The sequence below is a fragment of the Lissotriton vulgaris genome, chromosome 2_1, assembly GCF_964263255.1.
Source record: "Lissotriton vulgaris chromosome 2_1, aLisVul1.2, whole genome shotgun sequence".
Taxonomy (NCBI): Eukaryota; Metazoa; Chordata; class Amphibia; order Caudata; family Salamandridae; genus Lissotriton; species Lissotriton vulgaris.
In genome coordinates this window covers 1,295,476,511-1,295,495,655 of record NC_141687.1, presented here as the reverse complement: position 1 = coordinate 1,295,495,655, position 19,145 = coordinate 1,295,476,511, and the positions used below count along the sequence as shown (strand labels likewise).

General features: G+C 40.1%; 1 protein-coding gene across 2 annotated transcripts in view; it reads left to right on the top strand.

Moving 5' to 3' along the window:
* The window catches only part of NCKAP5 (NCK associated protein 5), a 749,742-nt gene that overhangs the window by 183,158 nt on the left and 547,439 nt on the right, over positions 1-19,145 (top strand). The window lies entirely within an intron of this gene.

The following is a 19,145-nucleotide window of genomic DNA, read 5'->3' as shown; positions in this document are numbered from 1 at the left end:
CAAGTACCTAGGGATTCAATTCGGCAAAAACCTCAAATCCACACTCGACCAAAATGAGAAACTAATTTTAGAAAAGATAAAAAAGCTCCTGGAGTCCTGGTCACCCAAATTTATAACCTGGTGGGGGAGGGTAGACACAATTAAGATGATGATCACCCCGGTGATCAACTACCTGGCGGGAATGATCTAACTTACACTCACAGACGACTTTCACCGAAAAACAGACAAAATGCTAAACAAGTTCCTTTGGCAAGACAAAAAGCCGAGAATAAGCCTGAAAAAATTATGACTAGGTAAGAAACTAGGAGGCCTAAACTTGGCAGATTTCAGAACATTTCAGACTGCATTTATTGCGAGACTGGTGATCTACTGGATCCTGCCCAACAAGTGCTACACGCCGGTCTGGCTCAGGATGGAGAAGGCCATACTCAACAATCTGGACCCATTAACACTACTCACCGCCAACAAACAGACACAAAACGAGAGCCGTATATTCAAAAACACCAGACACGCCCTGATTAAGGTAGATCAGAAACTGGAACACAGCGTTAAAAACTTGAACTGGGAATCTCTGTGGGCAAACTCAAAGATAAAATATAGAGGGAAACCCCTAACCATAGACACATGGAAAAGAATAGGGATCTCATTCCCAGCACAGCTGGAAGAAGGGAGAAACCCCCTCACCTTCAACATGCTAAAAAAACGGCATAACTTACCGGAAATAGAACTCAACAACTTCCGTAAAATCAGAAGTGCACTAACTAAATCAAGAATATCCAGACACAAACCCTCAATTATCCAGAGTATGGAGAATCTGAACAAAGTGGGCCACCAGGTCTCCCACATCTACATACTACTCCGCCCCAACACCTCCATGCTTAATAACAAAACAACCAGTTACTGGAAGGCACAACTAGACACAGCTCTAACTGAACAAGAAAGACACACTCTCTGGATGGCCCCATCGAAAAATATGATCTCCCCGGTGCTAGCTCAGACAAAATTCGGGCTGCTGCACAAAACCTATTGGACCCCAGTTCGCTTAGCGTCCCTGGGTCTTAGGGAACGCGACGATGCTGGAACTGTGACACAGAGCAGGGGGACCTGGCACACTTCATCTTCCACTGCACAACCTTGATAAACAAAGCCTTAGGGTGTACACTTAAAAAAGAGTTCGCCTCAATCACCACCACATTTATAACATCTGATCTAGACGTGCAACACAACAGAAACCTCCTTGACCTCCTGCTAACAGCAGCAGTTAAAATAGTACTCACCAATTGGAAGGACACTTCCAAGGCCACCTTCAAGGCTCAACGGGTGACATTCTTGAGAGGTGCCGACCTCACAGTCCTACGTAACACACCATGGAGATACCCCAACAGGGGTATGTGGGCTTCCTTGAACAGGTTCCTAGACCCCTATGAACCACCTTGAAAGTGCCTGTCAGTACCAGTGGCTGAGCCCTGCACCTCTCCTCCAATTAGAGTAGGACACCCCTTTCCCCCTAGACTCTTCTCTCTCCCCACCCTCTCTTTATCTTCTCCCAGAGTAGACATTTGGACAGGGGACCGATCAAACACATAATTTGCTGCAACCCGACCAACTTTCCTATAACCCCACCACCAGAGCAACCTTTGAAGCATAGTTTTAATCATCAGACCATAAAGCCAAGTATTCAAAATGAATCCTAACTACCAGAAAAAAATGATATTCAGTGAAGAAGACAAGAAAAATTAGAAAAAATTGTGAACAACCATGTGAATAGGGAACGAGGTATCATAGATAGCTAAATCACCCAACCAAGAGACAATGCAAAAGTGAACCGGCAAAAGAGTGAGACTAACACTTATTATAATGCATTTGAGACCAGTGTCTTGGCCCAGTCATCCCATGTTTCCCAGTATTTCGTTTTCTTGGTCTGCTTACTTGCACGGTCAAGTTGGGAAATCCTCTGAATGGAATAAATGCATTCATCCTCCGTACGGGGCGCAGGGGAGAATCCATTTTTATACATATTTCCATCCGTGCAAGAAGGATCAAAACTAAAAAAAGAGCTTGATGGTTTTTAGTTAAACTTCAATTATCTATCCCCCCCCCCCTCCTGGAAACACTCCAAAAATTATATGTGCAATTTGAAACAAAAACAAAGTGCAGAAAATGAAAAATAATGCAATCTCAGAAGAAGGACTGAGGCACAGACGGAGAGGGCGGGGCCTCCTATTTACCTGAGTATGAGCCAGGTGAGGTGAGGTTGAAACCTTACACAGGATAGGTATGGAAAACATTCATCCTGTATAGAGGTATTGGTAATGGTCACAAGTAATGACACTGTGATTGTATTATTTTTCATTTTCTGCACTTTGTTTTTGTTTCAAATTGCACATATTGCAGTAGCTATATTTAGAAGGTCCTGAAGAAAACCAGGGCTTTTTTGCCCATGTGGCTGAAACTAGTAGACCATAGAACTTCTGCGTATTTGTTACTAGCCATACCTGCATTTTTTTAATAGGCGTAGCAACAATCATTAATAACATTTTTGGATTGCTGTCATGTCTTTTTAACTCAATCCTTCACAAATAATTCCTTGCACTGCACTTTTTGACTTGGTCTATGTACTTTGGGACGGTAGGCTGTTAGTCTTTTTTCATTGGTTCTCCTGGCGTCCTAGCGTTTTTGTTCATTATTCCCAGATCGCAGCTTCATCCCCTATGTCAGATGGGTTGAGGTGACAGGGAAGTTTTGGAGTTCCAAATGATGACACTGGCCAAAAAGGGCAGTTGATGGAAATCCCTTTTTATATCTTCCCTCCTCAGGACTCATTCTGTCTTGCAGGTGTTTTAAGATTTAGAGCTGTATCCTTTACTGGCTTTAAGGAACCATAGTGATTTTCTCTGTTTCTTTTTCTTTTTCCTTTTTAGTGCTTGCGTTTGTTGTCAGACTACCAGATTGCTTTGTTGTTAATAAGTATAGGATTTGGGGATTTAATCTGTTTTTGGTCTATAAATATTATCCCTATGACCCTTACTTCCCTGTGGAGTGGTATCTGTAGTAAAGAGGTATTAAACACAAGAATACATCTCTTTACTACCCAGAAACGAATGGCATGATTGAGTGATTAAACACAGTAATAAAGGAGAGCATTTAACAACAAACTTGATTGGTTGAAAGAGCTCAAGACCAAGGTATATGTTTACAGGATGACACCACACTCCACACTCCACCACCAGTATCTTTCCGTTTTTAGGTCTCGCGCCTGCGTTGCACTTCGCAACAGACCTTTAGTGAGTGAAAAACAGGGTTTTAGCACTGACCTAGGAATCGCACACGCTTGTGCGTGTGTGATTCCTTTTGTGCTTCCCCATGGGCCTTTGCGCGCCTCTTTTTATAAAAGACTGCACGCAATTGGCCAAAGGCGGGCGCGTTGCTCTGCCCACGGCCTATTGGTGTCTATTAGGCACTTGGTGAGCGTAATAGACACCAATAGGCCGTTTGGTTTCAATTATCGTGCCCAGACACAGGCACGATAATTGGAAGCACGTCTCCTGTGGCGCGGGCACACCACTCGTGGGATTGTTCATTTTCCCAGCGCCCTCCTACTTCCTCCTTTCGCAGCCAATGCTCGCTTCTATTTCCCAACTGGAACACACTTAACGTTTTCATCCAAAACACCGACTCCAGCAGCAGAGGCATGGGGGAGCCCTGGAAGAGACACCTTACAACGGAAAAGCCTCCTGCCGCAGGCAACTTTACATCGGCCACCACGTTTTTTGACAGTACAATCACCGTTTTGTGGATTATACGTTAAAAGGAAACAACATTTTGCAAATTCAGGCGTAAACAAAAGGTGGACAAAATGACTGAAGAGAGCTCGAACATCCCCCAAAGAGTTGCTTGGTAAAGTTTCAATTTTTTGCTGCCAGTGTAGGCGGGGGGTCACCTGGACAAGAGGCTGCGCCAGGCTAGGGAAGTTTAGGCTAAAATGCATACATGCACCACAGGTTGGGGCCACAGGGAGGGTGGGGGCGCATTATAGGCTGCTGCTGTCTTTGCTGCTTTCGATTTGTTGTGAAGATCACAGAGATTTGCTTTTCATGGCGTAAAAAAGGGGGAGGGGGTGTCAGTACCTCACACCAAGTTCAAGAGGGGGAGGATTGAGTAACTTAATGTTTACACGAGCAGCCAATGGTCAAGCAGAGCAGAGGTGCGCTTGCATTTACCTGCCTCTATCAGCGCCTTCCAATCAGATTATTTTATGGACCCAAACATAGCCATGCTCCAATTTCCATTGATTTTTTTTCACAAACGGGTATTTTAATTGACAATCTAGGTGTTGAATGTCAGAAAGGTAATTTTTTTTAATTAGAGAGCTTGTCCTACCTCCACTTTAGCACCTCCTCCCCAGTCCTTACAATAGGGAGGCGATCCCGCTTCACTAATGTACGGACTGGGTCGAGAAGGACCTTAATTGGGGTAATAATTATTACCTGTAAATAACGACACATTAATGCTTATTGCCAAGCACTATTAACCCGTATGTGCAGCACTTGCATGCTTTCTAGGGAGCATTCTGGCACCTAATGTCTCGTGTTTATAAAGTAGAAAAGCAAATCATCTTGTAGCTGAATCTGATGAAAAACATAGGATTGTGTGAGTCTTCCCCAGGCGGAACTTGGAGCATTTTGAGATCTGTGGTATAGCTTGGCTGTCAAGTGGCCTCATGTCACGCCTAACACTTTAACTTTGCACTGCCTTTTGAAGCTGTTGGCACATTGCTATATGGGAGTTGTAGTCCGTACATAGTATCAGACCTGTTAGCTCAGGTGAACGTAACCATGACTACAACTTCCAGAATACACTGATTTGATAAACACATATCCAGGACTGGAAACGAGCTGTCTGAGTGACATGGAGTTATAGGATAAACCTAGCAGTATATGGTGAGCTTTAATTGGCAGGAAGTATTATTGGTCTGCGCTTAGGGCTGTGCGACAATGACATGAAACTCACAGCCTCCTGTGACCTGAGCTTTGTAGGTAGTTCCTTTGAAAATGACAAACACCTGCTGATTGAAATGTATTCATTTCAACCACTGATAATCACTCTGACTGCATTGTACGCCATTATTTTTGGTCCATGTGTCACCCCAGACAGCAACCAATTTTATGCAGATGAGCCCTGATCTTGTTCCACTGTGAAAAGGGATGCTAAACTGCGGCTTAGAGTAATTACCAATGGCCACGATAAATTCGAGAACTCCATCCATCACTTTTGGGGGTTTCTAGGTGAGTTTTCCTTAAAAAGCCTTAAACCTCTTTTTTAATGGCAAAAACCAACAGTTTGTTAGCGACCACTGCGCTGGTGACACTGTTAGGAGCTGTCTTCTACCCATGTCATGAGAATGAGTGTCATCCAGTCCTTGTTATCCTGCCAACATCACAAAACATAATTAATCTTGTTATAAGTATAGGTCACAGATTCCACCATGTTTACTGTTGTTTGCAAAAAAAGCTAGACCTGGCTGAAATTCAACCTGTTGTCCTGGACCTGTTGGTAGGTATGGCTTGGTGACTGCTTCTGCCTGCTTTTCTTTGCAGATTGGTCGACTGTCAGAAGCAGGAAGCACTCCAGGTCTTAGGGTCAAATTCACACAGAATTTCCTGTGACTTACTTTTGAAGTACTCCTGGCTTGCTACTAAATGCCAAGAGTAAGGCCGGGGTTCACCTGGCTTGTGCCTGGAATTCAGTAGTAAACTAGTAGTAGGACTAGAGTAAGAACACCTACTTACAGCAACATCTTTGTGAATCGGGCCCTGAGAGTAACACATTTGCCAAATAACAGAGCCCTTTTAGAGCAAGCCCTTGTTGCATCATGTTACAGCGAAACGTGTACACTCAAAGGCTGCTGACGCTGTATGAAGGACCGGGAAGCATTTTGTTGAGGTCTGGGGTACTTCCTGAGCTCAGTTTGCACTGGCTTCAGTTTGAGTATTTGCACTTCAGTCAAGCAACACCCAAGCCTGCTATGTCATAGTGAGGTTCAAGTTTGGCTGTGACCTCTGTCAGGGCTGGAGACCAAGTAGGCTTACTCCTAGCATATTTTTTCTCTTACCTGAGCCTGCTCTTTGCTCAGTACGGGAAGCACTGCAGACCACAGCGTAACTAATATATGGACACCAATGTTACCTTAACTGCAGACAATGCACTTGCCTGATCCATATTGTGGTAGCTCCTATCGAAGTCCACATAAAAACAATATAAGAACTACAAAAGGGCAATCAAAATTACCAATGTACAATATTTTGTGAAAGTTAAACGCTTTCCCTTTCATGCAACACCAATAGCTCAAACTTTAATAATGCGAGACCTATTGCATTGCAAATTCTTGTTTATGTTTAAGATGAGATCTCCTAATAGTCAAGTAGATTCCTCATGGGTCAATAAGTTGAGATCGTCAGAGGGGAGCATTCAACTCAGGGGGAGTGAAAACTGGGAGAGGAAAGAAGAGGAAGCTGTGTGGAAATGAAAGGTCAATTTTAGCAGGAAAAGGGCAGCAAAAGTGAGTGTTGGTGATTGGAGCCGGTGAAAAATCCATGGTTCGGAGGGTTGGTAGATACATTTAGTCAATCTATCAAGGTCATAAAGGTGTTCAAGAATGCTGTGAAGACCACTGAATGTGCACTTTGGGTACGATTGCATTGTTGAATGCCTACAAGGAGGCTGAGCATGCCAATGTTACAGCACAGAAGGTACCTCAAGTAGAGAAGAAGAGAGGCAATAGAGTAATAAAGAAACCGGTTCGTTTGAGTGACTATGTGTAACTTTTGTTATGAGTCGCAATTTCTTAGCTGTTTTAAGGAAATTATAGATGCTTCATACTTTAATTTTTTATCATGTTGTTTAGTTGAATATTGGGAGGGAGGTGTTTGGTATCCTGGAGTTGTTCCGCAGCAGGCGCCACATGCCTACTGTGTTTTTCAGACAGTTCCCAGGCATACGGAATGTTTTGATGTGCATACAATTTAGTGACATTAAAAGATTTGCTTTGATCTCTGATGGATGGGGCTTTGTTGTACAGCACTACTTATTAAATCTGTTGTCAAACCTTCACTACGCGTGGATCTTAGCGTTCTTTTTCGTACAATCGTAATTAGCAACCCAGTCAATGACAGAAGCAAGCACATCTTTCCTACCACTGCACAGCATCGTTAGCGAATACATGTCCTCCTATACCTCGTTAGCAAATACATTTCCTCTTATACCCGTAAATGATCACAGGCATATGATTAAAAAAAACGCTGCTTGCCACTGTAGAATTCCATTAGGTACCAAATTCTGCTATGATCTGCATTGTACTTACAGTGTATTGTATGCGTGACTTTGACAGGTATATCATTTTTACTAAGCCAGTGCAATCCCATGCTGGTCTATCTCAGTCTATCATGAACAGGACCAGGTATGCATTCACATGGGTAGTGGACACCTCTTGTGAATGCATATTTGACCTTTGCTCACACACGCAAATGCAGTCTAATTGAGCACATTGGGATGTGCATGACCTTGAATGCTGGTAATCAGTGGTATGGTGCATTTCAGTCATGGCTCCAATCAGTATTGGGCCTCCCATAAGTCTATCGCTGAAAGTGCTGATTCTGCGTAGATACAGCGCCTAAGTGATATTTAGTCTTGGGCGCATTCCTTAAGTGACCATACCCCACGTCAGTACTTACCAGGAAAAGTCTGCTGTCCCTCCAGCTAACAAGAATGTGTTTTCATCGCACAACTTGAGCAATTTTCAAGCATTCTCGTCTAGCCTGAGGTGACACCAGCATTCTTCTCTGACCCGTCTTACATGCTCTGGTGGTAAATGTACCCAATGACAGCATTAGGAGTCACACCCCGATGCGTCCTGCTGTCTTTACCATTCTTACAGCAACCAATGGGAAACGAAGAAACAGATTAAATGGTAGCTTTGCATGGCTTGGGCCTTTTGGCTGAGGATGGAGAACGCTGGCAAACCTTTCTTATTCCTCCCATCCCTTACAGTGCTGTCACTGAATGGCATGAGTGGGGGAAGCCATGCACACTATGAATTCCTCCTGCTTCATTTTTCATGGTCTAAGAGTGTTAGTGACCTGGGAAGCGGCATTATCAGGAACACAAGTGACCAGCTTCAACCTCATTAGGGGTCTTCAGTTCAGGATGCCTAACTTGGATGGCGGTCAGATATCTCTCAATAATGCCTGAGTCCCATGTCTAACACTATAGAATAGCACGTCAGTAAAACTGCCACCACCTGGGTATTCTTCCCATTTCTAAACTTGTATCTCTTACACAATTTCTCACATGCTCTTCACTTCTTTCCCTGGGAATTCGGGCACATTGTAGCAGCATGCCTACATCTGGACTTGCGTTATCAATCTCGTGGTGGGTTTTGTGATTTGCTTGGTTTTTCAACCATTGACCTTATTTAATCGTGAAATTGACTTCCACAGACGATATGCTTGATAATACATCTTTAATTTCCTTGATCAGTGCATGAAAATGGCTGTAAAAGAAATTACTTTAGTCGGATACCTATCATTCCACAGGATCAAGCACATCAGCAAAGTTACTTATCAGCAATTACAACCCTTTCAATCTCTGATCCTATCAGTCTTCTATCAATTACAATCAGTCATTCTAATCTGTTCTCTCAGCGATTCAGTTTGAATAATTAAATATCGTCAGAAGTTTATTATTATTTTTCATTTGATTAATGACTTTAATTGCTCCATTCTGAAATGGAGCATTGAAATGACACGAGTTAAAAGGAATACACTTATCAGTGAAACGGTAATTTAAAATATGCCACGCTTAATTTAGAACACTTTTAAGTTGCCAATCATAATGTAAAGTAACTAAATTCTCATATATTGCATATTTGATCTCGTCTTAGATAGTCTCTGCCTGCTCCATGTCAGGTGTGCACAACATCGAAAGAGAGCGAAGTGATAGGAATAGAACTATAACTAGCCCATCTTTGCCAAGCGTGTGGCATAGGTGCACACCACTAGGCCACTCTCCTCTCACGTGTCAGAGTTTAATTATTAGGAAATAAATGTAATCTATATGTTTTATTATGCATTTTTAGTAATATCTGTCTAGAACTATCTCATAAAAGTTATGCCATCAAAGTTAATGTGAAAAGAAATCTCTAATGTGCTTCTGAATTAAGACTAGGGTGCTTTGGCTCTCAGATAATAATGAGCCACAGACCAGATTATATAAATAGTATTTTTTTTGGCACAAAGCTTTGCACCGCAGATTTGATGTTTCGTATCACGGAAAATGACAGTGTCTACTATCCCTCAAGTCAGTCAACCCCTGTTTATCGACTGCGGAATGATAAAAGGCAGAGTCGGCACTGCCAGGAAACAATTCTTTGATCTCAAAGCTGTAAGCTGGTCTCAGCATCAAGTGCCTGACTCAGTGAGCTATGTCACAAAGCCACAAGCTAGCTTACTGATTACCCTACCAACTTTAACCCCTTCGCCGCGGTGCGAATTCAGCTGTGGCGCAAATTCAGCTGCAGCGCGGCGGGCTAGGGGGTGGACGCAGGCGCTTCAGTGCTCATGACGGCACCACACTGTCATGAGTCATGGGCGGCGTGTGCTTATGACGGTGTGGTGCTGTCATGACTTTGCCCGCTCATTAATTCGCCTGCACAGGCGGGGAAATAGTGCTGCGTGGGCGGAGCGGCAGAGGCATGATGGCACCACTCCGTCAGGAGCACGCGGCTACCCTGACTCATGACAGCATGGTGCCGTCATGAGCATGCAAGGGGTTAAAGGAAAACAAGTTTTCATTTGATCTTATTCAGTGAGGTATATTTATGGAGTGATCATTGATCAACCACTGCCCTTACACTGAAGACCTTTCTCCCAAAACTGAGTATATTTCACCTGTTTCCTTCGGTTATGTCCGGCCCGATGGTGGAAATGTGTCAACTTTTACTTTCTGTTCTTTAGCTGATCGGCATATTTATTCATCCATGACTATTTATTTCAATCATTTTCCATACATCACTTCACACGACGATCCTCTGCAGCTTTTTTGTGAGAAACTGACATCCCTTTTCACCTCACATTTTTCTGAAATCCTCTATCTGCATATTTCACACCTCTCTTTCCTCTTCCACGCCCTATTTTTACTCTCTCCTTCGCTACCCCCTCCCCCTCACACACCCAGGAGGCACCCATTCTCCTGGAAACACTGCAATTTCTTTTACTTTTGCCCTGTCAGTATTTCTGCAGCTTTATACCTCCATTACATACTTTTGCATATAATCACACTTACAACTGGAACTCATTACCATTTCTTGGTGATCTCTGCAGGAGGGCCAATGATTGGATGAGCATAACATCTGAACACCTTTATCACCCACTGACAGATGCTGTGAGAACCTTACACTGCCTTCAGCCTCAAATTAAATCCTGACTCTTCAGAAGCACCCACTCACAACCTGAACTCACACCCACACTTACAGGCAGCCCAGTTCCTGTAAGCACAATCAAATATTAATTTGCTGAATGAAAAAAACGACATAAAAACTACCTCACCAACATGGATGATCTTAATAGCTTTTATAATTATTGTTGTTACCCGTAAAGTTAAACACGTTAATATAGGGCTCAGGGGGTAACCCTTTTAAAAGTCGTTGTTTAACTACTGCTGGGTCTGAGATCTTTGCAGCAGGCTTATTTACCCCATTAAATATTTTAGAATGCAGACTGGTGTGGCAAATTAAATAAACTAAAGCACAGTTGCCATCACATCAGTTTTTTCAGGCAGTTATAAAAAATAGATGTATAAATTCAGACTTTACTTTTTGTGACTCTGCCCACTTTCTGTTTCCAACCCTTGGTTCTTACCCATTCCTGATTAATAAGACTGGTGCTGGACTCATGCATGCCCGTTTTAAAAATACATTTGACTCCAAGGTAAACCTGCTGCATACTTTGTTCCCAACGTTAATTATATTGTCTTAAAGAAGTTGACATCATAAAATATCAACAATTCCCCAACAATCAATTGTTTCCTCAGCCATGAAATGAAAAAGCACTTCCAACACCTAAGCTGCGAGGTTTCAGGAGTCTAAAGTGTTGCTGCAAACATCTAATTTCTCAGTATGTAAAGACTGTAACTTGGCTGGTCTGGAAATGGAAATAGACTTACTACGCGCGTTCTTTACATGCAAAAAAGGTCTAGAGCTGCCAACTTACACACACACTCTCAAACATACACACACCCCATGACTTACTTAAACGTCATATCATGGTATCTGGAATGTGTTCAGTTTCACGCACACATTCACGTACCACTTTGCATTCTTACAGTCATGCCTGTGCTCGCACAATCGGGAAACAGCCACTACAACGCGCCCGTTTCCACGAATACACTAACCACGCATGCTTTACAACGCATGCGTGGTTACCACGGATAACCTTTACCACGCATTCCTTTACTATGAGATACATAGTAAAGGAATGTGAGTTAAAGGTTGAAATAAAAAAAAAGGGGCTTGGGTGGGTTGGGGGGGTCTCCCCCCCCACCCAAAAAACGAGTGGGTTTAAAAAAAAAACTCTTACCTGAAAAACGCTCTTCTGTGCCTCTTGTCCTTAATGAGAGCCTCCCTAACGACGTAATTACGTACGTGCATCTACATACTGCATTGTCAAAAAAAATAGACGAAGGACCAATTAAAACAGTTAGAAGAAGGAGAATTCCTTAAAAAAGAAACTGTGAGTATATATTTTTTATTATACTAATTTATTAGGTTGGGATTTATTAAAAACATATATATAGATTTTAACTTAATAATCAGCCCTGCAGTCGGTTTACCATGAAAATGCCATTTTCATGCATAGTTATACACGAAAATCGTTGTAAAGGTATGCGTGGTAAAGGCATTTTCGTGGTCAACCATATGCGTGGTAATAGCATTTCCGTTGTAACGCATGGGTGGAAAAGGCATGCGTTGCAAGGGAATGCGTTGTAACGTCATACGACCGCACAATCACACAGACACATTTTGCTTTTACTTTCCAACTCTCACACGTTCTCTCACAAGCGCAGTGCCAGAGGTAGGCGTTGTCGAGCACAACTGCACCTGCGAAATTCTGCGAAATTCTGGTACTCAAGGGAAGACAATTAAATAGTGCCGGAACTCAGTACTTGTGAGCATCGGCCCATATAAAGCACTGGCACTATTCACAGTGGTGCAAAGGAGTGATTTGCGCAAGCTCGAAGATCATGACATATTTTATGGAAACAATGCTGTGGTCTTCCAAGCAAGCACACACTGCCAACACGTGTCGTCAAATCACGGTTTCACTTTGTTTGATATGTTGCAGGCTGCCCCCACCAATTAGATGGTTTAAGATTGGCCTGAAAAAGACAATCCACCATGGACCGTCTTCTCCTCCCTCCATTGTAGGTTTTTCTTCAGTGTGTTGGTGGCTGAACCTGTGACTATATTGGAAACAAGCAATGGCAAAGCCAATAGGTTTGGCGTTACCTGACATTTGATTTGCCAATGTTTTTGAATGTTTTTCGTAAAACTGTTCAAGGAGACTACTTTTTGTGTTTAAGTGCACACTTTGCTAGAGCAGAATACCCTGACTCACATACAGGTAAGCCACTGGCTGAAATGGGCTGACTATGTGCACCACTCTCTATAATGTGTTGTGCGAAACAAAAATGTAATTACGAGTATGTCTGGGCGTATATGTTGTGTTGCGCAATTTCACAGGCTCAGTTAATTTTTTTAGAATATTATTAATGTTGTGCAAGGTACTGTTTTGTATTGCTGATAATACAGTGGAAATGAAGCTATGCTGAAGGGAGTGACGACAAAGACAGTGGGATGCTGTGACATGGCTCCACTGTGTACAACTTTGTCATATAGTACGTGTTGTATAAATGGTTGTTTTTGGTTAGGTTTGCTAGCCGGGTCTGGTGGCTTAGTGGACTAATGCGTCCACTGCAGTGTCCTGTGGTAGGTCTCAGGTTCAAATCCCGGAGGGTCCACTTAGCCTTTCATCCACCTGAGGCCAATAAAACGAGTATCATAGAGATGGATAGTCACATTCATTTATTTTACAGCACCAAGTTACCTACCAGTAAATGTGCGCTGTACAAATGCACATGTTATGTGATGTTTTGGTTCCTTGTGTGTATGGGCTTTTCCATCTTTTATCTCTTTGTAATGGTGAGTAGCCAAAATATCGAAATTTAAATATTGACCGACAGTAATATCGATGTCATAATATCGAAAGGACAGAATATAGAAGGTAAGTAATATCGATTATTTTACTATTGAAGGGACTGAATTTCGAAGGAAAGTAATATCGATTTTATTAATATCGATATAAGTAATATCTGTTACTAATATCGATTTTAGTAATATCGATGTTACTAATATCGATTTTATATGATTTTTATGTATATTATTATGTATTTAATATGTATGTGTTATTTTAATTAAGTTAATTTTGTATTTTAGAACTGTAGCGGGTTGTGGGTTTATAGGGGAATAGGGTGGGAAGTAATTTAATTATACTAAATTAATTATTAACTTTTTAGGAATTATAAATTAATTTTAATTAATTTTTGTAAGTTCTGTAGCAGGTTCTTGGTTTATTGGGGAATATGGTGAGAAGTAATTTAAATGTAATTAAGTAGTAATTTATTTTCATTAATTGGTATTGCTAATTATATTATTGTTAATTAATTATTAATTGGTAATTAATTTTGATTAATTGATAAATATGTGTATTGTGTTATTATTGGAGTTTGTTATGTGTTTATAGAACCATAGTGTGTAAAGTAATTGATATGTAATTAAGTAATTATTAGATTTATAGTTGGGTATTGATAATTAATTTATTGGATATTAATTATTAATTGGTAATTAGTTAAAGGTATAGTTTATTGGGTATGAACATTAATTTATTGCTGTTTAATCATTAATTGTTAACTAAATATTACTAAATATTATTTATTGATATTTTAATTAATATATTATTAGGTAATGATTAATTGGTAATTAATGTTTGATAATTAATATTTTGGTATAACAAATTATTTAATTGTTTAATATTAGGTAATTGTTAATTACTTTTTAATACTTAATATGGTTTTGTTATAAAATATATTTTATTGTTCCATGTTTATTAATAGGTAAATAATATTTATTAATTATTAGTAATTGGCATTTATTATTAATTTATTATTCTTAAATTATTCATTGGTAATTATGTTTTTAATAATTATTTTTTGGTATTTGTAAATAGTTTAGATTTATTTACTACTTAATTTATTAAATATTTTAAAATATTAATTTATTTATAAATATGTTATTTTTAACTTCTACGCTATCCAACACTTTCTCTACTGTTACACTCTCTGGAGTGGGAATAGTAATTTTTATCCTTCCGCTATCCAACACTTTCCCTACTGTTGCGCTCTCTGGAGTGGGAATAGTAATTGTTACCCCTACGCTATCCAACACTTTCCCTACTGTTGCACTCTCTGGAGTTGGAATAGTAATTTTTACCCCTACGCTATCCAACACTTTCCCTACTATTGCACTCTCTGGAGTGGGAATAGTAATTTTTACCCCTACACTATCATACACTTTCCCTACTGTTGCACTCCCTGAGTGGGAATAGTAATTTTTACCCCTACGCTATCCAACACTTTCCCTAATGTTGCACTCTCTGGAGTGGGAATAGTAATTTTTACCTCTACGCTATCCAACACTTTCCCTACTGTTGCACTCTCTGAAGTTGATATAGTAATTTTTACCACTATGCTATCTAATACTTTCCCTACTGTTGCACTCTCTGGAGTTGTAATAGTATTCTTTACCCCTACGCTATCCAACACTTTCCCTACTGTTGCACTCTCTGGAGTGGGAATAGTAATTTTTACCCCTACGCTATCCAACACTTTCCCTACTGTTGCACTCTCTGGAGTTGGAATAGTAATTTTTAACCTACGGTATCCAACACTGTACCTACTGTTGCACTTTTTGGAGTGGGAATAGTAATTTCTACCCCTATGATATCCAACATTTTCCTTACTGTTGTTTTTTTTTGGAGTTGGAATAGTAGTTTTATTCCCTCTGTTATTTAATATTTTTTGTATTATTTTAGTTAATGTAGTATATAATTAATTTTAAAAATGTTAAAAGTAAATTTAATTTGTTAAATTTGTTTTACATATTTATTTAATTTTTATTTGTTATTAATTTATGTGTATAGATGTATTTGTAATTTATAATATTTGTTATTATTTATAAGTTATTAAAGTAATTATTACAAGTTATTAAGTAAGTATATATATTATATATTATACGTATAGGTTAATTAAAAAATTATGTATAATAATTATTAATTTTAAATATTATAAAATAGTTTTAAAATATGTTTATTATATTTATAAGTATTATTTAATTCATTTCACTTTTTTTTTAAACAATATTTTTTTATAATTATATTTTTGACATCGATATTTTTCCCCCAGTATTTTTGTACTTACCATGTTGTAGATAGGATATTGATATTGTTGACATTGATATTTTTGTTCCGATATTGTTGTATGTCGATATTCTGTCTTTATATATTTTGTCAAACATTCCTTTGCAATATCTCTAAGCTGAACTACCTGGTGCAGTTATAAGACAAGGCAAATAGATGTGGAATTAACATTAGTAAATCTATGCTTACCTTCACAATATTTTGGTGGTGGAATTCTGTCTAAGCTATTTTTGTGGAATAGCACTCGTTCTTCGCATGCGTTTACTACGCATGCCATTACAACGCGGTCGTTCGAACGACCGTGTTGTTAGTCTGCATACCTTCACTACGCAATTCGGAACAACAAATTGCTGTAGGGAGCGCTGGATGTTGGAATAGTATAATTCACTATTCCAACTCCAGTCTGTGCGGACACTAGGGAGGGTGTTGGATTTTAAATTCGACACCTTCTTCCCCCTAACGCAAGTCGTTGTTCCGACTCGCGTACTAAAGGTATGCAAACTAACAACGAGGTTGTTGTAACAACCGCGTTATAATGGCATGTGAAGTATCCCATGCAAAGTAAACGCTGTTTACCATTTTTGTGGCATGATATTTTTGTATTCGATCTTCTGGTTTAGGCACAGCACCAGCTCACCTCAAAGAAGTTGACTGCAGCTCTAGTGCATTGCAAAGGCAGCATTGCCTTCATGTGTAGTGCAGACTCCTACCGCTACAGAAAGCCTTCCACATGGGTGCTGCAGCAGTAGCGGAGCCAGTCAGTCATGGGCCGTCGTCCAAGGAAGGAAATGGGACCCCTGGATGCTGTTTGAATGATATAGTAAAGCTATAATCAGTGTTCAGTGGGCTCAGACCTTTAGTTCCCATTGCCACTGCACATGGTGCACCAATGGAAGCTGCGCCCTTGTACTGGACTCCTGATCGGTAAACTTGTGTTGCGGATGCACTATTGCTTTTAGGATCCCATGCAGATACCGGTGAAAGAGTACAGCATGTAATACCGCATGACAGGTTGGATAACTCATGGTTCTTCGGACTCTGTGTGAAGCACTTGGAATGTCTTTACCGCGGGGCTGCGGTTCCCCCGCCATCTCCCCCTCCGCTTCATTATTGAGTGGCAGTTTGTGACAGCTCCATTATTGAGTACAGGAGAGCCTGCTGCAGTTGGCCATGGTGTGTAATTTAGCTTCCTGTCTCGCTCTGCATTAAAAATACAAGGTAAAAAGATTGCTTTTTGGCCTAGTGATCGCTGCTACAGTAATTGTCTTGGCTTCATCCTAGGCCAATCTCTAAACACTATCCTGCATCAGTGAGCGCTATGTTGATTCCAGACTTTTGATTCAATTGCTGACTCTCAACTAACATCTGTTTCTCAAGCTGATGCTTGAAGCCGATCAACCAAGAAATACACTTTTGAGAGAGGCAGAAGAACAGATTGTATTGTATTGCAACATTTATAAAGTGCTTACTACCCATATGTGGGGTGGTGAAGCACTTGCCTTCATGGGTAGCACACTGCACTATATAGGGTGTTTAGTTGAAAATGTGTTGTATTTGTTTTGATCCTATGTGGCAAGTGTTTCCATGTCGCAGTTAGCAGTGTGATAGATGACGAAGTGTACGAAGATACTCACACAGTTTTTGTTTTCTGTAAGCTGGCACCTTAGATCAGCTCTGCAGGTCCCTTTTTGGTAATTCTTATATTCATAGTCCACTTAGATTGTCACCGTACTCGGTTGTCCATCCTGAGCTATTTTGTTTTATGGCCCCCAGCAGGCATATGTTAAAGGGAGAAGTAGTGCAGAGATCTGCTGAGATGGACCTTATTAATGTCATCTCGAATGTAAATAATATTTCAACAAGGGAGACCCAAGGATCATTGGGCACCTGGCGTACTAACTATAAACATATACTGGTCCCTGGTAACAATACTTTTGATGCAAAGAACCAAATTACATCTCATTTCGGTTAAATGACTTAAAAAGTGCGTACTCTATATGATTGCTGTAACGTGCCATGCTGTTCTTGTGTTTGTTAATGCACTTGTTATTCATGATTTATCTCTTGAGTGTATCTCTTAAAAAAAGAGCACCAAGCACATTTATTTTGCACCAATATTCACGGGGCTGCAATGTGTCTCTAAATAAAAAAAATTCATAAACTCCTTTGAATAAAATATATTTGCCACTTGGTTCTTTGCATCTAAAGTATTGTTAATAGGGACCAGTGTTATCTCTGTCATTGTGAGATGACAAGAAGTGGCTGTAGTATATTGCTAGTCAGGATGCTCCAGTGTTGGTCTAAAGAGGAGTCCTGCTTTGGCCAGAAGTATGTGGCAGATCTCTTCAGTTATTCTGATCCTGTTCAATTAATGATGGGTGGTTTATTGCTGAGGGCTGGTATAGTACTGTGTGATGGACATGACCCTTAGCAGTTTTGTTTTATATGAATGTAAGAGCATCAAGCAGTCAAACGGAATTATTAAGTAGCCTTTATGAATGGATAGACATTTCATTTGGCAGTTTTTTCAAACTAGCAGTTGAATAAGACAGCACTTTTCTGGTCTGATCATTTGACCAACATTCTCCGACTTTATAGTAATTGATATCCACTTTAAGCAAAGTCTGGGCTTACATTGCTTTTTTGCTCACAGAAATGTTCTTGAAACATGTTTTATGTTTTATACATCCCTATATACCGTAAGACTGCTGGGAGGTCATGCAAAAGACATGATATATTACTGTTTCGCTCGGTTTTGAAACGTCCTGACATATTTCATAAAATGGCTAAACAATGCAGCACACAAATAAAGATTGCGTGAATACACCAGTCACAGGACAAGTGTGTGTGCCTGTGAATAGATTAGAAGGAGGTAGGCAGAAGTCGGAAAGTGCATTCAATTTCCATTTAAAAGAAGGAAGAATTTACAAACATTTTGAAAAATGAAGAAGTTACCGTAAGAAATTATTTTTTAAATCTTCATAAAGCTCATTGATGTCTTCATGCAGAATAGAGGAGGAAACGAAGGTGTGGCCTCGGCGATTAATTCATATTTTTAAGGAAATCAAAAATCAATATTCATATGTAGATTTTAATAAAATGGTGAGAATATAAATGGGAGGGAGACATCCATGTCTGGGAGTAATCTTAAGCTTGACAGGAGCTCGTGCAAGCAAGAAGCTACCCTAATGATAATGGCTATTTTTTCCAAAGTATTATTACTGTAGTCGGCCAATGCTTAAATAGAAAAATCATTGGCCATTCTTGTGGAATCAACAAAAATCTCCAAAAGAACTCTTCCTAAAATGAATCACCCTCCTACTTTCACAACAGTGAACATATATGGTTCCACAAGATTTGTCTTCCTGCATACTCCCATTTGCTGCTGGAAAAGCATGTGTAGGGTCCCTTCCAATAACCCCATCCATTTGTTAGATATTTATAAGGGGTACGTTTATTAGCATGAACTTATCACAGTCTTTCTAGTAGGAAAGGCTGGACAATTCTCGTGTATGGAATATGAATAGGACAGTGGTTCCACATCCCAGATTCCATACAACT